At 37.9% G+C, this 25,280-nt stretch overlaps 1 protein-coding gene across 2 annotated transcripts in view; it reads left to right on the forward strand.

Annotated features, from left to right (window-relative positions):
- LOC121413332 (biotin--protein ligase-like) overlaps positions 1-25,280 on the forward strand; it is a 60,901-nt gene that overhangs the window by 1,506 nt on the left and 34,115 nt on the right. The window lies entirely within an intron of this gene.

Consider the following 25,280-nt stretch of genomic DNA (forward strand, 5'->3'; position numbering starts at 1 on the left):
TAAAGTTGTGGGGAAAAATTGGGGGAGGGGAGTGAGTATTAGGTTCACTGCAAAAGATAATTCAATTTCTCTAACTTCTTGGACCGAACATTGTAAGCATGAACTGCTCTGCTTATGACAGAATAGGGTTTGCTTTTTTGAAAATGATTTTGGTGATTCAAAAATCTTCCAATATACACTAAATATGAATTTTTCAATCACTGTGAGCCAGTTTCTTGCACTATTTAATATGGATGACCACAAATTGTCTTTTTAAAATCAGATCAGTACATGTATTTGATTTCTCAATGAGACCATAACAATATGCCCAGATTTTGATACCAACATAAACTTATCTTATTTTGAGTCTACAAAGTCCATTTGTATGCCTATGGATTTTGGGAGAATATATTCACACATACTATTGGACATGGTATCATGCCATTTAATTTCCATGATTAGAAAATATCTGGTAACAATACTGATTAATGCAGTGATGTTTGCAATCATATCATATATTGTGTATTCTCTCTTTCCTCTCTGGAAGTCTCTGCTAATGGTATTAAAAGAGGGATAATACAAATTGCTAAATGGTGTTGCTCATTTGGATAAGTTTCAGCACCATTGAGCAAACTTCATTTTGTTAATTAATACAATGCCTTTGTTTCAAAACAATATATTGTTACTGATTCCTGAGTGCTACTATTCAGCCTTCAAATGAGGGTTCATAGATGTCCAATGCTTCTCTAGTTATTAAAGGATAAATCCACCCCAAAGAAAAGTTGATTTGAATAAGAAGAGAAAAATCCAGCAAGTACATGTATAACAGTGAAAATTTCATCAAAATCAGATGTAAAAAAGAAAGTTATGACATTTTAAAGTTTTGCTTAATTTCACAAAACAGTTATGCACATCCTGGTCGGTATGCAAAAAAGGAGACCGATGATGTCATCCACTCACTATTTCTTTTTTATTTTATTATATGAAATATGAATTGCCAAAGTGAAACAACAATTCTTCACTGAACATGTGGAATTAGCATTGCTTAATACTATGGTTCATAAACAATGCAAAAGAAATAGTGAGGGACATCATTGTCTGTCTCATTTGCATATCACTGTTTTGTAAAAAATAAGTGAAACTTTAATTAAAATGTCATAATTTTCTTATTTTACATCTGATTTTAATGAAATTTTCAGCATTATACTAGTTTTATATTTCTCTATTTATTCAAAATCAGCATTTGTTCTGGGGTGGACTTGACCTTTAAATGTACTTTAATGAGAATGTCCCCTATTTTTTTATTGATCAGGTTTAAATATGTTGAATCTTTTGAAAATAAGAAAACTTCAAAAACTTTCACCATTTTTAAAAACTTAAGATTGCTTGTTTTCATACATATTTTCTTTAAATATATTTTATGCTGTTTTAGATTTTGAAAATGTTTAAAGAAGGCTAGACTTATTAAAGCAATTTTATAATTTATTTCAACGTTTTTCATTAACACGTATATGGAACTGAGAAGACAAATGTTTGTATTCTTCGATGCCTCAGACTCTCTGTGAATAAAAAAAGAGAGAAAGAAAGAAGAACTCGCCCCTAAAAAAACAACTGAAGAATCAAATTAAAATATTAAGTCATTTATATACTGTATGAATATTTCTGATACTTTTACAGTGTACTGTAGTGGCAAGTATCATATTGCCCAACCAGTGTGAACTCTACAGAAGAAGGCCCAACCTTCGTGACTGTACACCTTCGCTCCCACCCACATACAAAACATACATGTAGGCACATCCTTGGTTTTCCATACTAATTGCTGTCTTCGTAAGATAGCTGACATACCACCCGATACTTGCGTCACAGCGCTTATACACGCAGCATTTTCGACCTTCTCCCTCCCCGTTACTCCTTGTCCAACAAACCAGTCGGTCTAATCTATAATCCTGGCTTGATTCCTAATTAAGCCAGCAGCCTCATAGCCAACTGTCTGCCCCAGTCAATTAAGGTTCTAGGACTGGAATACAGGGTTGGACAGCTCCTCTCACAGGACTGTAAATAATACACAAGGGCAAACGTGTTTCTGTGTGTGAAAGTTTCTGGCAAAATACAATACAAAAGAAATGTACTCATTGTTGTTTCATAGAGAATCTCCATTCCTGTTCATCATCTGTATAGATCTATAGATTGTTTCAACTCAAGGTACACAGATTTACATGTAGATCAGTAGCAATGTTTATCCTTTCAAAATCAGCATTGATAGTAAATTATTTTACAATGATTCTAATTTTCAAAGTGATTAAAATTTGGTACTGTATTCTCTAGGAAGTTTTATTTGTAATATTTAAGTTGAAAGTGAGAGTGACAATGATTTAATCAGATTTTAGGTTCATGAGGTCACATTGATCATTGTACATGTACAAGGAATAAACTATTTTTTTTCTATATCCGGCAAAAACAAAGGCATATATATTTACTACATGAAAGTGCAGTCATGAATCCATCAAATTTTATTATTGGATTATTATTTTCCTGAATCTGTGCCCTGACTTAATAGACTAGTTTTCACTTCAATTTGACTGAACCCTGTTGGCAATGTGAACACACGTGTGTACAGTGCAAGCCATATGAACAGAATCAAGTCGTTAATGGAGTAAATGAGTTCACTCCCGACATGTCCATTTGAAGTAATGCTTATTTAGCAAGATGTCACTGGCAGCTTACCTGGAAATTGAAAGGCACTTAGATGAAATAGGGCTCATTTATTTGGTTAAGATTTGGTGTACCTGTGATGTACATGTCAATACACATGAAGTACAGTAGGGGAGACCGGGGTTAGTTGGAACATGGGGTAAGTTGAAACATTATAATTTTCTTTAACGCCTGTAAAATAAATTTATGCAATACTGCCCTCAATTTATTGCTATTGATAATACAACAGTGTTGAATTATTATTGCAATAAATTGAGGGCATTATTGCATTTTTTTTATTTAACAGGCGTTCAAGAAAATTACAATGTTTCAACTTACCCCATGTTCCAACTACGGTAACCCTGGTCTCCCCTACATGTACATGTGTAGAGGTAGATGTTTTCTTGTTGGGGAGAGCTGGTGATAGTGTTTGTAAATGTTTAATCGTTATTTGTTGATAAAAGCAAGGGTTATTGACTTATTGTTCTTATTGATAAAGAGTGAGGTGTCGTAAAGCTGCATTTACATGTATTTCTTTTATGTATAATATTTCCAGTGTCATTGATAGGCTGTAGTTGAGAGACCTTAAGTTTTTACATCACTGAGAAAGATAATATAGTTTTTGAATTATCTGTTTCATGGTAGACTTTGGAAAAGGGTCTAACTGCTCAAGTAGTGTAGGATGATTAATTAAATGATAAAGAGAACCACAGAAAAATCAAGAGCAAAGCTAATTTTTCTTTTCAAAATAATTTTGATTCATTAATCATGACGTTGAAGAAATGGCAATTTTGAGTCATTGTCCAATGGTTATCATTTTTTGTGCAATTTTTTTTTACAAATGTTAATATTATATTTTGTTTTGAGTAGTTCTGCATTCAAGTGGGAAATCAAAAATGATATATCCTGTCGAGTAGTCTGTACAATTTTAGTGAGAAATTTCAGTTTGTATTTTCAATCAGGCAAGATAGAGGTGTACCTACATGAGTCTGTTCTTAGTTAGGTCCATGGTTTGAATGAATAATTCATACATGGATTCAGTCATCAGGAGAGCATTTCATCAACATTTTTGTCTGACAAGTTGTCAGATCTGACAACTTATCTTGATTATGATTGAATGTGGTATCTGTCAGATAAAACAGGACTTGTCGGATGAAACGTCTGACAAGTCCTATCATGAAACGCTCCCCAGAAATATTGCATACTGATACAAGGTCAAAATATAAAAAAGAATTATATTTTGGTGACTAAAGCGGCTTGTTGAGAGGCCTATTACAGGAGACAAACTCTAGTGTCTGGTATACAGCCTTCCCCTTTTTGGTTTTAAGTAGAGATGAATTTCCCATTTCGTCAAATCATGGACCAGGTCCATGGTCAAATGAATATATAGAAAAAACCAAAATTTGTCTGAATTGATGAATGAGGATTTTATGCAAGGAATGGAGTGAATGAATAATCGAGTGGCAAATGATCTGCCACAGGGGTATTTATGAGCCACCCAGATGAAAGAACTGGCTGAAAAGTCTGGTGCAGCTTACAGGATAAACTGCCGGCTGCTGAATTCTGTGTAATACACGAACTACCTGGTGGGTGTTTCATAAAGCTGTTCGTAAGTTAAGAGCGACTTTAAGAACGACTGGTGAACCTTTCTTTCGCGCTTAACCATCTCCAATGAATATACCATTTACCACCACCGAGAATTACGTGCCTACCGGGCCTTGTCCCTTACCCTGTAGATGAACTGCCTCCCCCGGTCATATTTATAATAGTACATGTATACATACAGATCCCGGCTGGGAGATGGTGGCCTGTGAATTACATGTATGTGCCTATTGGTGAACAGCCATACCCAGTCAGATTTTTTTTAAATATACATTATAGTTATGTCTGGCTGAGAGATGGCAGTCTGTAATTATGTGCCTACTGGGCTTTGTACCTTTTAATTGATGGTAAATGGCCTGTTAGATTTTTCTGTAGGTGAACGGCCACGCCCAGTATTAAGTTGTTGTATTTTTATAGCTAACATAGTTTAGGAAGATTCTAGCTGGGAGATGGTGGCCTGTGAATTATGTGCCTACTGGGCCCTGCCCCTTAAACTGTAGGTAATCGGCCTTGCCCCATAAGTTAAATTAGAATTTTATGATATACATAGTAAGGAAGCTTTTTGCTGGGAGATTGTGGCCTACTAATTATGTGCCTAAAGGCCCTTTTCCCTTGAACTATTATTAGGTGAAATGCCTCGCCCAATTGTAGCTTTAAATAAAGCTACAACTGGGCGAGACGTTTTGCGTATAGTTCAAGGGGCATGGGCCTTTACATAATTTAAGAACACTCTGGCTGGCAGATGGTGGCCTGTTAATTATGTTTGTATAGGCCCTTGCCCTTGAACTATGAAATGCCACGCCCAGTTGTAGCTTTATTTCAAGAACACTTTGGCTGGGAGATGGTGGCCTGTGAATTATGTGCCTACTGGGCCCTGCCCCTTAAACTGTAGGTGAACGGCCACGCCCAGTAAGTTATTGTATTTTTACATAGTTTAGGAAGATTCTGGCTGGGAGATGGTGGCCTGTGAATTATGTGCCTACCGGGCCCTGCCCCTTAAACTGTAGGTGAACGGCCACACCCAGTAAGTTATTGTATTTTTATAGTTTTCATAGTTTAGGAAGATTCTGGCTGGGAGATGGTGGCCTGTGAATTATGTGCCTACCGGGCCCTGCCCCTTAAACTGTAGGTGAACGGCCATGCCCAGTAAGTTATGTATTTTTATAGTTTACATAGTTTAGGAAGATTCTGGCTGGGAGATGGTGGCCTGTGAATTATGTGCCTACCGGGCCCTGCCCCTTAAACTGTAGGTGAACGGCCATGCCCAGTAAGTTTATTGTATTTGTACATAGTTTAGGAAGATTCTGGCTGGGAGATGGTGGCCTGTGAATTATGTGCCTACCGGGCCCTGCCCCTTAAACTGTAGGTGAACGGCCATGCCCAGTAAGTTATGTATTTGATAGTTTACATAGTTTAGGAAGATTCTGGCTGGGAGATGGTGGCCTGTGAATTATGTGCCTACCTGGCCCTGCCCCTTAAGCTGTAGGTGAACGGCCACGCCCAGTAAGTTATTGTATTTGTACATAGTTTAGGAAGATTCTGGCTGGGAGATGGTGGCCTGTGAATTATGTGCCTACCGGGCCCTGCCCCTTAAACTGTAGGTGAACGGCCACACCCAGTAAGTTATTGTATTTTTATAGTTTATAGTTTAGGAAGATTCTGGCTGGGAGATGGTGGCCTGTGAATTATGTGCCTACCGGGCCCTGCCCCTTAAACTGTAGGTGAACGGCCATGCCCAGTAAGTTATGTATTTTTATAGTTTACATAGTTTAGGAAGATTCTGGCTGGGAGATGGTGGCCTGTGAATTATGTGCCTACCGGGCCCTGCCCCTTAAGCTGTAGGTGAACGGCCATGCCCAGTAAGTTATTGTATTTGTACATAGTTTAGGAAGATTCTGGCTGGGAGATGGTGGCCTGTGAATTATGTGCCTACCGGGCCCTGCCCCTTAAACTGTAGGTGAACGGCCACGCCCAGTAAGTTATTGTATTTGTACATAGTTTAGGAAGATTCTGGCTGGGAGATGGTGGCCTGTGAATTATGTGCCTACCGGGCCCTGCCCCTTAAACTGTAGGTGAACGGCCACGCCCAGTAAGTTATTGTATTTGTACATAGTTTAGGAAGATTCTGGCTGGGAGATGGTGGCCTGTGAATTATGTGCCTACCAGGCCCTGCCCCTTAAGCTGTAGGTGAACGGCCATGCCCAGTAAGTTATGTATTTGATAGTTTACATAGTTTAGGAAGATTCTGGCTGGGAGATGGTGGCCTGTGAATTATGTGCCTACCGGGCCCTGCCCCTTAAACTGTAGGTGAACGGCCACACCCAGTAAGTTATTGTATTTTTATAGTTATCATAGTTTAGGAAGGTTCTGGCTGGGAGATGGTGGTCTGTGAATTATGTGCCTACCGGGCCCTGCCCCTTAACTGTAGGTGAATGGCCATGCCCAGTAAGTTATTATATTTTTGTAGTTTACATAGTAAGGAAGCTTTTCGCTTGGAGATCGTGGCCTGTTTATTATGTAGGTGTAGGCCCTTGCCCCTTGAGTTATTGGTGAAAAGCCATGCGCAGTTGTAGCTTTATTACGTATTTAAAGAACATTCAGGCTGGGAGATGGTGGCTTGTGAATTATGTGCCTACCGGGCCCTGCCACTTAAACTTAAGTTACTGTATTTTTATAGTCTACATACTTTAGGAAGATTCTGGCTGGGAGATGGTGGCCTGTGAATTATGTGCCTACCGGGCCCGGTCCCCTAAACTTTAGGGGACCGGTCACTCCCAGTTAGATTTTATAACTGTTTTAATGTTTATTCTGAACTAGAGATGGTTGCCTGTGAATTACAGGGTAAACGGCAAAGCCCAGTCAGATTAGGTGTAGATACATGTGCTGAAGGTTACATGTACATGGATGTATTAAAACTAGAAAGTTGACTTCTAGTACTAATCCCCTTAAGATAGAATTTTATAAATTTTCTACAAGTGTCAAATCATGATTGAATATTCTCAATGGTTTTCATCTTTTAGATGTTTCAATGTGGCAAAAATCCAATTGCTCAAACCCTTTGAGGGTAATAAGTTCAAATTGTAGATTTACATGTATTTTTATCATTTTACGAAGTCAAGGAAGCATGTTTAGAGAGCTTGTGCAATTGACTGCCCATATAAGAGCTTCAACCATGATCCAAATTCTGAGCTGGATATTACACATAATTTGTTAAATATTAGCTTTAGACCGGCTGACATTGCCACCCTTCTTGCCATTCAGTGCAGCAAAGCTATTTGCTGGAAGACATGAATGATATCCATAAATTGTCTTCATTCAGGCAATGCGCAGTTCAGGGGCAGCGGAATGGTTTTGAAAGTGGGGGCTGGCCAAATCAGATGGTTAATTTTATGTTTTATGGTTTTGGGTAGGCCCACCCCCCCCCCTCCGTTTCCACTGCCCCTGCTGTTGATTGCTAGCCCAAGATGCAAAGGTGTAAACCAAGCTTTAGAGCCGTGTAAACACAAAACTTAAATGCAAATGTAACAATTGATTATAAATACAGAGCTGACATTGGCAAATGATTAGAGTGAGTGATTAGAGTGGTTATTTTGTCAAATAAGTCATAAAAGATAAATTGCCAATCTCTGTGTTATTGGGCCTTGGACATCTAATCAGCAGTTCAACCCTTCACTCGAGTTTAGGAGGTCTAAATATGAAGTCCCTGCCATAAACTTGTGTACAGGAGGATGTCCAGCAAGTTGTCTTGGTACTATTCTTCTGTGAAGACCCACTTGTTGATCAAAGTTTCAATTGAGTCTGTTCCTGTAGACTATTAAATGCCCAAGTAGGCTTATAAGCAGAATGTAAATCATGATATGCTTCAATTGCACCCATCATTCATTAATTAGAGTACTGTATACTTCCCCAGGGAGCTCTATTGATTAGAGGTACATATATACTCAAAGCCTTTTAATTAAGTTCAGATGATGAAAAAACATGGTGCACTGCACATTATCATGTACAAGACTAATGCTGGTTTTGTCCTAGTTCATTCATCGTCAGTACTTTTTGTGTATGCTATTTTTGTTTGATATTTTTATTCATCACTGGATACTTGCCAGTCAAACATATACAAATTCCTGTTTAAATAATCTTTAGATAAAAAACTGGCAGATCCATTTTTTTTGTACAACGCCTACTTAGCTAGTTGTACGCGATCAAATGGGAGGCTAAATGTCACACATTCGTACCGTTGCACACAAAACGTACCATCCAAAATGTACCATTGCACGGCTTTAGGAGGTGACGTCACAATGCGATTTCATAAGGTGACAATGCGCGTACAGCCCGCTGGCTAAATGCGCAATGCTGTCCAAGATCATGTGCGCTTGTGGGCCTGGCTTGTGGGATTTTGCTTTTCGCTTTCAATATTTTTGCTCCCTTTTCGTAGATTACTGGAGGGAAAAACTCTTTTTTCATATTTTCACTAGATTCCGAGGCGTTGTACAACACAAATAGCGAATATTCTTATTCGTGCAATGGTGCGAGATTTCGCATTCGGTGAAAGAAAGAAACGCTCTATTCAACTCGGCTAACGCCTCGTTGAATAGAGCATCTTTCTTTCACCTCATGCGAAATCTCACACCATCGCACTCATGCCTATTCGCTATTTGTATAATATTCCATTATCCATGTTTCATAATTTGACCATTGTCACAAGTTTGACTTCTTTCTTGTTTTAGGGGTTTCAAGGGGAACCCCCCTCCCCTATTCATTCCCCTTCCCCTATTACAGTACATGTCAATCTCTGTCTAATATCAATTCATATCAGTGCTGACAGTTGTTGTAACGTACTGTGTCAAGTTTAATAATTTTTTTTTTTCATGAATTCAGCACACTGATAATGAATCCAGGGCAATTTTGAAGGGTTAGGGGGGGGGGAGCGCGGGTGGAGATTAAAGAAATTTTGAAAATACATTCACATCTACTGTAGATGTTATATTGTTGATTAAATATCTATGAGATAGTTTAGTTTATATATTAACCATCTGCATCAGGGTCCTGTTTCATCCACTTGTTATATTAATAAATGCACAATTTCTATAACAAGTTCAATGTCAGCCAATCAGAGTGTAAGATTTCAGTAGCTTAAAACTGTTGCAACGAATTTGTTATTATGATAAGTTTTATTATGGCCCCAGGATTTTTGTTCATCCAAGGCCATCAAAGGCTATGGCTGTAGATGCCCTGTTGACCTGCCTTGACACCCCTCACGTTGGTCTTGGAGATTCAGTGTGCTCCATGAAAAAATGGCCTTGCCCTAAAAATATTGAATGTAAAGACCCTGTCTCATTGTCTTCTTGGCCCTGTCCATGGAGGATTATTCTATTGCTACTGGGGTGCTGAGCATTGTAACAGCACCCCCAGTAACAAAAGAATAATCCTCCGAGGCCAGTTCCATGATTGTTCTGTGCAAGTCTTGCGGATGAGCTGTGGGTGATTGCCTGCAACTTACAAGAAAGTTTTGAGCATGTTCAAAACTTTTCTTCATGCTAATCAGACAGTTTGCGTGTGCTTCTGCGGGTAACTGCATGTGGGATACATGCGAGGTACTGTCATTGCGAGCGACCTGCGGGTAGCAAAACAAGTCACATGCAAAGCTTGAACAGAACAACATAGATGTGACAGGTCCTTTAGGTCTGACTTGTGTCTTGTAAAGTACAGCCACAAAGTATTTTTGTAATGTCCAGTGCACTCTTAGAAATTAACTGTAAATGGCAATGGGATATCTAGCTCAGTGTGGTTCGACAGAGATAGATTTGAGGATTTGGAAATTCAATTTAGCAACTGATGTGGTGGGTAATAGCTTGTATTCAGTGTTGATGTGGCTCAAGTGGGTATGATGTTTATAACAGGTGCATAGATGGGGGGAGTAAAAGATGAAACTAAAGTCCTGGTCACACCGCCCGAGCGTTGTTGGAGTGGTCGTGGAGCGTAGAGAAAAAAATCATCACCGCTCGCTACCGTTCACCATTTTCAATTGTTTTTTGTTTTGTTTTCGATTTTTTCCCCCAATTTTGTGAGCGAAATTCGACTCTCTTTCCCTTCCGCTCCACGACCGCTCCAATAATGCTCGGGCGGTGTGGCCAGGCCTTAAGAGTGATCTCCTGATATTGTACTCAGGGGGGCGGGTGAAGAAAGATCATTATATTAAATGAGAAATGTGCTTTGATTTGAAGTAACTCCTGAATAAATCCAATTAATCATTTTTGTGTGAATAAAAGAAAGGGTCTCTTAACTTCTTAAGCAAGCTTTCTGATTGAATCAAGTATGCAATTACCAACAACTGCAAAAATGCTTTCATAAAGAATAAACATTTCTTGAATATAACCTTCCATACATGACATATTCATAACATTCATCAGCCATACACAATGAACAAAGTGTTTATCTTTGAGTAACTTTTAAAACAAATTTTTTTGTGGTCTAGTGGTCTAGGTCTAGTACTAGTATGTCCAAACCAGAAATGGTGTAGTAACTCTCCATGTAATATGTAGTTGTGCCCATGTACTGTATGTTTAGAATATCAGAGAGTCGAATAGAAAATGTGAAGAAACAAGCTATAACAGGAACACCATGTTGAAGAAGAATGTATACAAGTACATAGGTCAGAGATAGAGAATGCAAGAGAGAGATGACCGCTCATGGCACATAAAAGTACAGTGTTGTTTGGTCGTAATGATCGAGTGAATGAAAAGTTTTGTCAGAAATCAGTTGATAAATCATGAATTGAGCAGAGATGCTTAGAATGCAATGCATACCCTGAGAGGCTGTGAAAGGTTATTGGTGAGGAAGGAAGAGGGAGGAATGGCAATATGGCTTAGAGGGAGGAATGTACATGTACACTGATCTGAACTGACCCCTTTTTTGATGAATTATTGCCAAAAAACCAACAACACAGAAAAAGACTCTGATGCCCAAGGCCTGAATACAAAAAATTCTTCTTTATCACTTTCCTCTTGAGTGATAATGGGAAGGCTTCATCCATCACAATAAAAAGTACTCTCTGACAAAATGTATTGAACGAGCTTTACATATTTCTGTGGAAAAAATATTGCTAAAAAGGACCCTGGATGTAAATGTGCAATTGAATATTGAAAAATATTGATAATAAATATAGTATGTATTTATTATAACTTATTACGCCATAAGTACAATCAACTACTTTTGTTTCATCCAAAGGGATGAATACACCATGTCCCCGATTTTTAATCTCTTGTGCATTTTTGTTGTACATGTATAGACCACATACCTGCATGTATTGTTAATGGTAATTCTATAAAGGGTTACACTTCGTAATTCCGAAGGTTCTTTATTCCGAAACACGTAAATTGCTTTGATTGCCTCGATGTTCTTAATCCGAAAACGTAAAAGGGTTTGTTAATCCGAACAGTCTCGGATGTTTCAGTGAAATGTGGCGTTATTCCGAAGGTTCGTTATTCCGAAAGTTCGATAATCCGAACACGAAATAAGGTTCGATGTTCTGAAGGTGCGTTAGTCCGAAAACCAAATAAGGTTTGTTGTTCCGAAGGTTCGTTAATCCGAAAACGAAATAAGGTTCGTTCCGAAGGTTTGTTAGTCCGAAAACGAAATAAGGTTTGTTAATCATTATGTTTTCGAACCTTCAGAATTACGAACCTCATATCGTTTTCGGATTAACGAACCTTCAGACTTACGAACCTTCGGATATACGGTCCCTTGGAATAACGAAGCTTCAGAATTACGAATGTATGCGCTATAAAGTACATGCAACGCTTGTGTAATTAAGGAAGCCATTATGTTTGGTTTGGTTTAATAGTAAAACATATCACACCTGCTGTTTATCTCTTCCTCACTGCTATGACATTAAAAAATGATTATTCCTGACAGGTGAATGGCAACTACATGTTGGTACTCCACAAACAGATTCCTCTACAAAATTTCGCAAATTGCCTATTACTTTAAACCGTTGCGATGGGAGGCCCTTTTCTTATAAACATATATATTTTCATTTTGGAAACATCCATCTGTATTCTGTAGTATGCCCATTCCATCATTAATACAAATTGGTAATATACTTGCTGTATACCTGCCTTGTATTAGTAATTTTCCCTCTGTTTATAATGCACGTTAGTTGGGAAAAGCTGAAGTAATGAGTTTCTATTTTTACGACCACCATTCATTAGGGTATGAATTGATAGAATACGTGAATTGCAAAATAAACTGAACTTTATGTCTTCAATGAAGTCCATCACTCCAGCTTAGAGTTTATTTGTCCATAACTTTGTATTGATTGGATTTGAAATGTTTTTATTAAGATCTCATTAAAAGCAAACCAAAAGGTATGTACTCCATAGAAAGGGTATCTTTGATTGGCTTGTCATCATAAATCAAATTCAGCATAAAATAGATATAATTATAAGATTAAAAAACTCGAAGATTATTTTGAGATATGAACTTATATCTCCCAGGCAATTCTAATGTAATGCATCTTGAGTGCACATGTAGTTCGGCTTGGTATGGGTCAATCCTAAGAACGATCTACAACTGAAATGTTAAAGTTCATATTGTGTGTTGATCTATTTGGCAGTGCAGCGATTAGATCTATTCTGTTGCATGTATAAGCTCTTCATCTAGGAGGCAAGGATACTTGTAAAGGCCATCTGGAGAAGAGGGTCACAGGAATAATCTCAAAATAATCTTGATCATACAATCATTGTCTTGGCCTGATCTAATAAGATTCATTTGAATACTACTGTGAGATCAAGGAGATATCACCTCTGTAATAGAGGTGATATCTCCTTGGTGAGATCGAAATACAGACACGTGCCTGTATATTTCCAGTAACATAACTTAGTATCATCATCATATCACAACAGATGCCAAATCTGAACAATCCATTTCTGTGTTTTTGAGAAATGATAAGTCATTCTGTCTCCATTCTAATGATACATGATCAGGAAAAACAAACTCAAATAAAGCAGTGTGGACATCAAAATGAATTTTGCTCTGGATTTTATCAATGTTTTCTGAACTTCCAATCTCCCATTCACATCCCTCCTATTAAAGTAATTGGATAATCATTGAAGTTCCTGTATCATGCAATCATTAATAAGCCCTGTATTAAATAAAATTGTAAATATTTAGAAACTCTTTTTGAAAGAGAATCGAAAGCACCAAGTCACGTTCATGAAGTGTGTATGTCACTAGTGGATCCGGGGGGGGGGGGGGGGCACATCTAGCCCGTGGCCCCCCCCCTTTGAGAGGCATTGTCAATTTTGTTATTTATTTGTTTTTTGCTTGTCAAATTTTCCTCATCATGCTAATATGCATGTATGGGATTGACATGGGGAATGAGAAGTAAAGCTCTTCTAAATTGACATGTACATCATCACCTTCCAAGAGTGGTGTATGAATATGCATAAATAGTCATGAATATGCATACACTGTGGATGGAACTGACCTGAGGAGTACATGTAGGGAGTAATGCGCATCAAAATAGACTTGTGCATCATCACCTACAAGCAGTCATGAATATGTGGATGGGACTGACGTGGGGAGTGGGAACTAATGCGCATCGTAATTGACTTGTACATCATCACTGTCCAAAGTTGGTGTATGAATATGCATTTAATAGTCATGAATATGCATACACTGTGGATGGAACTGACCTGAGGAGTAGGGAGTATGCGCATCTTAGTTGACTTGTACATTGTCACCTAGCTCAAGCAGTCATGAATATGTATAAATGGGACTGACTTGGGGATGGGAACTAAAGCTCTTCTAAATTGACTTGTACATCATCACCTTCCAAAGTTGGTGTATGAATGTGCATTTAATAGTCATGAATATGCATACACTGTAGCTGGAACTGACCTGAGGAGTAGGGAGTGTGCGCATATTAATTGATACGTACATGTACATCGTCACCTAGCTCAAACAGTCATAAGAGTCATGAATATGTATCAAGTTGGCTTGGGATAGGAACTAATGCGCATCTTAATTGACTTGTACATCATCACCTTGCTAGAGTGGTCTGGACAGTGCAGGTTACTATGTTTCATAACAAAGCAACCTAATATACATTATTCTAAGATAGCTTTCACACTGGGCATGTCAGCTTTACTTCAGTATTGTTGCAAGTGAATTAATTACGAAACATCCCTGTTCATGACTGCTGTACAATTCATTGGAAAATTTTCCGTTGAGTCTATAATCTTTCCATCCAGTTTAATTTTTAGCCAAAAATATTTTAGGGGCTGGAGTTTTGTTAATTCTTGAAATTCGCATGCAAATCAAGCAAGCAAAAAAACTCCACATTTGCCTGTAAAAAAAGTCTAAGCAGAAATTGAAAGAAATTTGATTGAAACGATTTTTTAGTTATTCTGTCCTTTCTTTTTTTAAAAGAAAACTGAATAGATGGATAATGCTGAGCCATAGGTGATCAAAGTGTTATGAAAGAAGATGGAATAGTTGTATGTACATGCATGAGTGTGACCTTGCTTCTCATGTTCTCAGTCTGGATTCTAGATGGTGGAATTTTTCAAAGCTTGCTTCTCAAGTGGTATGGATAACTACCAGTACATGTAATGACTATGGTAAATTCTAAGTCCTATTGATGAATAGAAAAATGCCACAAACATGGTATCTCATGTAACATATTTTTATTTTATTTCAATTTTATTGTAATAGATCATTCTCCCATAGTTACTCTCTGGTTTAAAAAAAATGTTGAATTGTACTCCCTTTAAAAAGAATGAAGTCCTCTCATCCTTGGAAGATGACTATGATGCTATACAAACAGTCTATCCTTCATAGTGTTTTATCATGCATGTAGAAGGAATGGTAGCCGTTCCTTTCTTGGCCCCAACCTCATGCTGATGATAATGACTGATGATACCAGAAGATAAGGTCACCATGTCAAAGGGAAGATATGGATGTGAGCGAAGGCAAATAACCGTGATTGATTTGATGTCTTTCACCAATGTTCACATCTGCACATTCATGGGACAGTATTCCGAACTCGGGTTTGAATTAATCCCTGGTTTAAAGTTGTGGTTTAACTATTGAGAGCCAATTGAGGCACAAAACCCTAATGGTACACATCCAATTAACTCATATGAAGGCCACATTGTTCATAATTTTCTGGGAATGATAACTGAAGTATTCGGAGTATTTTTCCTCAGTATGAAAGCAAAAGTAAACATAAGATATATACAATATAAACAGAATATTGACTTTTTGGCTTCAAGGAATTTCTGCAAAGAGTTGGAGTGTGGTCTACGTTAAACCTGACTTCAGAATACGGGGTTTATGTATCTAGAACAGTTGGATCCATCAACAGCTATAGTATTCTTGTTTCCATAGTAACTTTTATCCTATGCTCCTCAGGTTATTGCTTTCAGTGGTTCTATTCATGCAAGTGCAGCGATAGAAATGAGCGCTCCTTTTCAATTCATATTGATTTGTCAGTAGTATGAAATGTGAATGGTGCCTTTTTTAGAATATAAAATAGAAATTAATTATTGAGGATATATTCAGTGGAATCAGATCATGAGGGTTGTGGATAATGTTTGCATGCTCTCACTCAGCTATTATTGATGTATACACTGCATCAAGGGGTGATTTGAATATCAGTGTTGAACCTCTGGGCCCAGTCTTACAAAGAGTTGCGATTGATCCAATCAATCATATCTATGGACGGCCAGCAACGTCAACGTCTATTTATGTACGTTTGTTCAAAAATATTTTCTAACTGTGATGTATATTCATTCATTATTTTCTTGAAAATTCACTAGGCTTCTCTGTGTTTACAAAGGACATTGTGCAAATTTCCTGTATAAAAATTATGACACTGATGGATTTCCATAGTTAAGATTGATTGGATCAATCGTAAGAGTTTGTAAGACAGGGCCCTGGTGTTTGTGTTGGGCCAGTTTCAGTTTAGCACCAAAGTAACATTAAGATGGTCCTGGTGTCATGGCTTTGCTATGGATTTTAGGCTTTTAATGAAGTGATTTTGATCACTTGAAACTCAAATTATGTGTTAGTGCTAAAAGGCTAGAAAGGCAATCTTAATTGTGCATCTGCTTCAACACCAACACCAGTTTCCCAATAAACTTCAAATGGCCCTATGGGCATTTCCACAGATTGGTCCAAATCATGTAACGTGAGTAACCGACACATTCCAAAGAATTGCCAGGAGCATAATAGAATTTCCCAAGTTTTGTTTTTATACAAAGGATAGTCAGACTGTGTACTTTGTTGTGATAAGGAGATGTTTAGTTCCTATCAATAATAATGGAGTTACAGCTCCAAGTATGAGTCAAGGTGTCTCCAAATGTAACGTGAGTAACCGTGGAATAGCCCCTATGAACAATGTTGAATTTGTTATCTACTTCAGATATGAACTTGTTGAGAAGCACAAGAACATAACTTTTTAAGTGTTGATCTATTGCAAAGGTAAATCCATTGTTTTCTTGCCTGAACAATGTTCAGCAGAGACCTACATGTAGTACTTGTCTTGTTGGTCTATTGGTTTGTTAGTCTGTTACAAAATGTTGAAGTTTTTGTCTCACCTGCGAAGCAAAGTGAGACTATAGGCGCCGCTTTTCCGACGGCGGCGGCGTCAACATCAAATCTTAACCTGAGGTTAAGTTTTTGAAATGACGTCATAACTTAGAAAGTATATGGACCTAGTTAATAAAACTTGGCCATAAGGTTAATCAAGTATTACTGAACATCCTATTAGAGTTTCATGTCACATGACCAAGGTCAAAGGTCATTTAGGGTCAATGAACTTAGACCATGTTGGAGGAATCAACATCGAAATCTTAACCTGAGGTTAAGTTTTTGAAATGTCATCATAACTTAGAAAATATATGGACCTAGTTCATGAAACTTGGACATAAGGTTAATCAAGTATCACTGAACATCCTGCATGAGTTTCACGTCACATGACCAAGGTCAAAGGTCATTTATGGTCAATGAACTTTGGCCGAATTGGGGATATCTGTTGAATTCCCATCATAACTTTGAAAGTTTATGGATCTGATTCATGAAACTTGGACATAATAGTAATCAAGCATCACTGAACATTTTGTGCAAGTTTCAGGTCTCATGATTAAGGTCAAAGGTCATTTAGGGTCAATGAACTTTGGCCGAATCGGGGGTATCTGTTGAATTACCATCATAACTTTGAAAGTTTATTGGTCTAGTTCATTAAACTTGTACATTAGAGTAATCAAGTATCACTGAACATCCTGTGCGCGTTTCAGGTCACATACCAAGGTCAAAGGTCAATGAACTTTGGCCGAATTGGGTATATCTGTTGAATTACCATCCTAACTTTGAAAGTTTATGGATCTGATTCATGAAACTTGTACATAAGAGTAATCAAGTATCACTGAACATCCTGTTCGAGTTTCAGGCCACATGATCAAGGTCAAAATTGTAAGGTCAATGAACTTTGGCCATGTTGGGGTTTTTGTTGAATAACCATCATATCTCTGTAAGTTTATTGGTCTAGTTCATAAAAAGTGGACATAAGAGTAACCATGTATCACTGAACATCTTGTGCGAGTTAGAGTAGTATTCAAAGTCAGCACTGCTGCTATATTGAACCGCGTGATGCAGGTGAGACGGCCAGAGGCATTCCACTTGTTGTTCAATTTGCTCTCATTTCTGTATTTCTGCATCAATTGTGTTCACACTTTGTACAAATGATCCTTTGGTAATTCTGCATGTATCTTCATGTGAAGATGCATTAAAAGGCCATCTACATGTAAGGGTCAAAAACTCATATTGCATATTTTATGATGCTGACTTCAGGCGAGACTTGTTCTAAAGTTGTGCTCGATATTAATTAAGAGCTTACATAAATCAGGTCAAATACAAATGAAAGAACCAATTGTATTTTACTGAACAAGTTAGTTTATAAACTCCATCTTTCTTTATACATTATGCAATAAAATAATTTTTGAGCTATTAAGTCGTTATGTTAGCCATGAATTTTTTACTCCACTATTTTTTTAGAGATCAATGATACTAGATTTACATTAGAACCTTTCATCTAGGTATTATATTTACATGTTTTTCATGCAGTTATACTCTGAAGTCCTTTTGATTCCAATTATTTATATGATGCTTATTTTGACTGCCTCTCTATTATGACATGAATCATACTTTGTATTGACAGTAGTTGTCACACATTGAGTGGTTTATGATTTATGTGGCAGTGCGGAGTGCTAATGTAGCACTTGCAAATGTTGCTCGCAGCTTGCTTGCTCTCTTTCTCAAGTAATTTTGTTCTGCTTACGTTACTAGTCACAATATTCAAGAACCATCCGAGAGGATTGCGGAGGACAGAAACAATTTTTTTGAGATATAAAGATACATGTATAGGCATTTTTCATGATTGAAATTATGTTATGTCTAAGAAAAAGAGAGACATTTAAAGACTTAAATTCTTGAGATTTAAGACATTCTTATTCAAATAATGGAATGATATATATTTTGCTTTTAAATTGATTTACCTCTCTTTGGACCTTTTGTGAAAAACGGGTGAATTCCTTTTTTTTTCATATAGGTATTCCTTGGATAGCTCTCTCCCTCTCTTACTCTTCTCTTCTGCTTATTCCCTCCCATAATCTCTATTTTCTCTCCCCACCGCCCATTTCCCCCACCCTCTCTTCCCCTCTCTATCAGGGATGAGTCTGTGGAGGTAATAGAGCAATCTAAGGGAAACAATGGAGGTAGGCCATGGATAGCTTCAGGCTCTAACTGTCTGCGAGACTGACATACTATGTCAGGAGTATGTCATACTATGAGGCCATTAAGGCATAAGCTCATCTAAGCTTGACTAGCCTACAGGGGATTGAACTACCCGCTTCCCAATATTCCATTTATTCCACAGAAATTTGGCAGAGAGGCCTGAGTGACGGTTTGGCATGTTTAAGTGAACTCATGGATGATCATGTCGTTCTGTGTAACACATTCTTTGCAAACCCAAGATTTTATATGACAAGACATGAATTAAATTTGATTTTTGTACAAAACTCTCTTCAAAAGCATTTTGTAAAAGCTGATTTGGGTACTTTTTGAAACAAATATGTCCTTTTTCTTCGCGACAATGAAATGATTTAATATAGTTACCTGGAGGATGTAATTTAGTACATTCAAGGTCACCGCACACCTTGCAACCCGACTGGTCTGCAACTGAGGGGACAGGAATCGCAAGGTAGTCATAAACCTCGACCCCACACACCTTGTGATTCCGTCTAATCTGCTGTCTGCGACTCACGCATGCGCTTTTTGCTTTTTGCCATAGCAACTGAGATAAATCGTAATGTCGCTTACTACTGGGTATCCGCGTTGCATATCATGTATGCGTCGGTATTTAAGTGTGATTCTGCAGTCTGATTAGCTGAAAGTTGGATTGAGCTTACGATTCAGTTGTAAGATGATTTTCCTTGCGATTAGACTCTGACCGGTCTGCGACTCTCAAGCTGACGAGCTGTGACGTCACTTTTCCCTTCACTCAGTCGCAGACCTATCGTAGACCAGTCAGGCCGTAAGGGCTCAGGGGCCGTTTCATAAAGCTGTTTGTAATTTAAGAGTGACTTTAAGAATTACTGGTGATCCTTTCTTGTGGGAAATGATATTCACCATTATATGTTGATTGGTGATTATTTTAGTGTGTAAGAAAGGTTCACCAGTCATTTCAAAGTTCTTACAGCTTTATGAAGCACCCACCAGGTTTGTTGTTTATTGAGGATATAGCTTGAAAGTATAATGCATCAAGTTCCTATAAACATTTTTGTACTTCTGTCTCAAGGCTATACTGTATCAAGGGATTGTGTTTGTGGGGGAAGCAAGTATGCACAGGATCGACCCAGGGTTGGAGTGGGGCAGGGGAGGGGGCCTTGCACCTTCCAGACCCTTTATTTTCTTTCTTGTCATCTGTTTTTGTTTGGCGGGGGGGGGGGGATGGGAGAGTAAATGTTACTTGCTAATGGCGATAACATTTCTTAAACCTTCTTTTAAGCCCCCCCCCCTCCCCTTCTTATCAGGCATTTCCTGGATCCCCTTAGCTAAATATGAGTGATGTATAGTGCAGGCCCCTGTGGAGTCTAGGGTACTTTCCTGCATACATCATCTCCATGACAGCTGGGTGTCAATGAAGATCTAAACCATGTACAGGGATGGGCATTGATCTCAAAATACAACTCGAATCTCCCTGGTGTATGACGGTAATGACGGTGTATTTTTTTTGTATATCCATCATTTTGTAAGTACATGTATCATAGTGATATTGACACACATTCACAGTGACAAATTCCAAAGAATAGATGAAATATAACATTCTTAATTTAAACAACTGAAATAAATATAGTTTGTTATTCTATTAGATGAAATTGATTAATTAATGGGTGATATAAAGTTCAGTGCTGACCTATTTGTGTTGGTGTTAGGTCAATATTTTACATGAGTGTAACACCAACCATAATGAAGATGGTCCTGAAAAGTTTTTCTCTAGTTGTTTCGCTGTCGATTTTGTGATCTGGATCTTTTGTGTACACTTAGAATAGGTTTTGGAGCTAGGAAATGCAATCCAAATTGTGCTTCGAACACAAAACGCTAACACTGGACTTGAAATCAATGTTTGTAGCTACTCCTGATTAAGTGAGAGCTTATAAAGCAGGAAAAAAGTACTAGAATACTATATTGAACACAGTGTGCACACACATACATCTAGGGTAGATATGAATAAATAAGATATCAGAAAAAAATGCATTTTAGAAATTAGAATACCGTACTACCCCTTGTAATGTATTCACATTTTACATTCATGTATGTAATTGCCATCTCGGGTAGATATGAAATAATTTTGAAATAAAAAAAGCAAATTTGCTCGTGTTCAAAGTTCCCATGTAACTCATCCATTCAACAAAGACACTGTAATTCTAATGATGATCTGCCTACAGCTACAAAATATATATTCGTTCTTCCAAACAGATAACTTTTACATGTATCTCATGTGAAAGGTCAAGTGTAGAGAAATTACATATAGTTATACAGAGGAGAGAGAGACAGAGAAAGAAAGAGAGAGGGGGAGGGCTATGGTGAATACAATACAATAGGACAAGTTTACACGTATATGATTTTTCCATATTATAGGTTTTATCACACAGACTTTCTTGGTGAGATTATGAAGTCCTTGTCGTTAACCTGTCTGCTTTTGATAACTCCCATGTGATCTATCCTTGTGAAATCGCTCATTTATGACATCACCATCAAACTCTTTATCTTCTCCAGACGGCAGTCTACTTCATTAGGGGGAAATAAAGAGGGACTTTTGTCAAATAAATGGCTGGACATGAAACTTATACTGCCCTTCTTTGACAAAAGGACGCAAGCAGCGTATTACCCAAAATTGAGTTTTTGCCTTTTTTAGACAAGTCGATTTCTTTTTCAAGATTAAATTTCAAAGAAAAACCACTGATGATGCAATGAGGTACATGGCTGGTTGACCACCATTGCTAATGGCATCTATGTAAATAACTGACACATTTTGTTCTTTGTCAGGAAATTAGGTGTTTGTTACTTGCTGCCTTTTCGCCAAGTAAATGAAACATATTTCCCCTGATTGTGCTGTAGTGCTTGGTTGATATCTGGGGATGTGTGAGGTCGGTAAAGGTCATCTGACTATGACCTTGTTAAGAGCCGACATCAAGGGTGGCCAAGAGGCGCCGCTTATCATCTTGGTCTTGGATATCCTATCTTTAATTGAGTCTATTAATCACAGCACTCCGGTAGTTTGAGGTTTGATTTTACAAGGAATGGTATGTTTGTTTGGCTAGCCGATGAACTTTTGAGTTGACTTCGGCCTACTTTGAAATGAATGCCTTGCTCATATTTATTTCCTAATCTTCTGTAATGATTACTTCTAAGTAATCTAGGCAATGGTGCATCTTTTCATTCTCTCTTCAAGAAGAAATTTCTGTAGTGGAGATGGTTTTGACTTTCGTGGAAAACGCTGCCCACAAATTTCATTATAAGGATGAAATCGGTGTAGCACGTTGGCAACAATGAAGTAAAAAGAATTAAAGTCAAGTTGAATGTTCTTGCTTTCCAAGAATACATTGAGTATTAATACCTTCAACTATCAAGATGGTTAGTTTGTTCATTTGATGAAAGTTTAGATTTACATGTCTGTATATTTAAAGGTCATAAAAATAGCAATAGATACATGCACTCCCACATTCGTCTGATAGAAGAATGCTAGGACTTTTTTCATGATCGCGAAATTTACCCCAATTAGGGGAAAACAGGTCATTTGCTTAATATGTGAAAGCAAAAACCTGTAATATCGCTAAAAAGACATACCAACCAATTATTAGGTTTGTTTAAAAACTACAAGGACTTATTTTAGCAAAATCTCTGAAGTAGGGGAAATTTTTTAAGTGTGAAAGCAAAGTGTAGGAAACTTTGATGTAAGTCAAGAAGACTGCATCATTTACTACAGAAGCATGATTTTAGCAGGCAGATGCATATATGCATGTACATTTTAACGTAAATCTGGTTCGGGCAGGTGTGAATGCAGGAAGTGATAAGGCCTAGACCCTGTAACCTGAAGTTCAGTGATCAATCATAGGGCTATTTTCTGTTAAAACAATAGCCCCATGATCAATCGCTAAGCTCTATGTTACGGGGGCTTTGAACAAGTTCACATAATTCACGCTGATAATTTTTTGATTGGGTTGGTGTGAGAGCCTCCTAATGACTGCCATCTTGCTTTGATCCAGAAACACATACACCTGCTTTCCTCACCAATCTTATAAAAACACAACCAGACCTGACTTCCATGGCCCCAACTACCACTCCATCCCTACTTGGTGTAGCAGGATGGCTGCAATCACCTGTAAGCGTTCCGTTGAAAGGCACTCTCGGGAGAGGCTGAAAAACATATTGATTGCAATGTTGCCTTGGCGATACAATCCAACCGTTGCCTGATCGAGCTAAGCATTCCGTGTGGCGTTAATGGAATTTGTAGTGATGCGGTTATTCCGGATGGGTTGGTTTACATACTTTGTCAGGAGATTGTGCTACAGGTGCAATTGTGTCTGGAAGGTTGAGGCTTTTCCCCGTGGATGTGAGAGATAAATGGAAAACAAACAATACTATCTTTTTTTCATATGTTTGCCAGCAACGTATTCCCCTACCCATATGTCTTGCTTCTGAAGCAAAATCCACTAGCCTCCCAACTGTGCAAAGAGGCTTGAATTCCTATATCTTATCATACAAGCAAAACAGGGACTTTATGACATTAATTTTTGGATAAATATATCTAGCTCAAGTACTCTTGGAAACAAAAGTAAAATTCCATACTAACATTCAAGTACTTTTTATTAAAGATGAAAGAATATCACCTCAAGCTGCATTGAAAAAGAATATGCTTTATATATCTTTTTTAATAGGTTTTTTGTAGAACTTGCATGTAGAGGCTTTTATTATTCATAAGATTTACAGACTGATGGGTCTGTTGCCCTGATTACCCTTAGAGAATTGGTAATCAAGTCAAGTACAGGTTAATATCGTACTTGAAATGCTGTCCAGAGGCACACAGTAAGGGATGGAATACTTGGAACATCCCCTTCATAGAAGACAAAATGTCATGTGAGGGGAGTTCAGATATCAGGGAAATTGTATGAGATGAAAGAAAAGGAAGATGTAGGAGGAGGAGGAGAGAGATAGAGGATTTTATAGAAAGAGACAAATGAGAACTTGGGAGAGAGAGATTGATAGCCAGGTATGCAAGCAGACAGGGAGAAGAATGAGAACAGAGTCCCAGGACATAAAAGGTTAGCGATTGATCGCACATTGATTTTTACGATTGATTGTACATTGTAGTCAATGGAATCAATCGTAGAAAAATGTTCTACGATCATTGCTAAGCCTTGTGCTATGGGCCCCTGAAGATAGAAAGGTAGAAGAGGACAAGAGAGAGAAAGAAAGATAGGGAGAGGGAAAGACGGGAGAAAGAAAGGGATTAAGAAGGTAGAGAGTGAGAATTGAGAACTGTAAAGAGGAAGAAGGCAAAGAAACAGACTTCAGAAGAGTGTGTCAGAAATAAAGTATTTAGCTGTGGGAGAACAAAAATGCAGGAGTGAAGAGGATGTGGGATGGGGGAGGGTACAAATGATGGTTGGTAATTACAGAAATATAAGGAAAGGAAGAAAAGGAAGATTGAAACTGAAGGAATGAATGAATGAGTGATAAAGATGGGTTGAGTTTAGATGATAAACGATTGATGGGAATATGACATGATGAAGTCATAATCCATGCATGTTTAGATTTGAAAGGAGATGAACAAATGGAGATGTGTGATTTGTATGGTTTGTGATTAGCTTTTACATCTGTGAGTCAGGGACCATTCTTTAACTTCTGAAAGGGTCAGGTTATATCTAGGTTCCACTCATTGTTCAAGTTTATTGATGAAGACAGGTTGAATAAGCAAACATTACATCAAGACCAACCCATTTTCTCCTTAAATTATAAAGAAAATAAATGGTCCAGACAGAGAATGTACTTTAAGAGAGAGACATATCGAAAGGAGATGGAGAAGAAAAATGGAAGCAGACAGATAGCGGGAATATTTCATGAGAGAAGGTTTTTATATGCCAAGCCTTTGGGGGGAATACGCACTTCATGAGTAGAATCAATTAGGTAATCATTGGCAAGGGTAATTTCATCATGGGGATAGTTCGCCTGGAGGATGGTTATTTATGAATCTGGGATAGACCTGGGGAATGTTTCACGAGGGCAGTTTGTCTGGGGTTTTGGCCGATGACTATTGTAAGCTATGGTAATCAGTGCGCCTGATTGGCTGAGGGTAACCTTGTCAGCAAAAATATCAGACAAGATGATTCATGAAATTCTCTCTGTTTATATGTAGACCAGCATACAGTGGATTATATTTATGTTAC

This window comes from Lytechinus variegatus, chromosome 4 (genome assembly GCF_018143015.1).
Source record: "Lytechinus variegatus isolate NC3 chromosome 4, Lvar_3.0, whole genome shotgun sequence".
NCBI lineage: Eukaryota > Metazoa > Echinodermata > Echinoidea > Temnopleuroida > Toxopneustidae > Lytechinus > Lytechinus variegatus.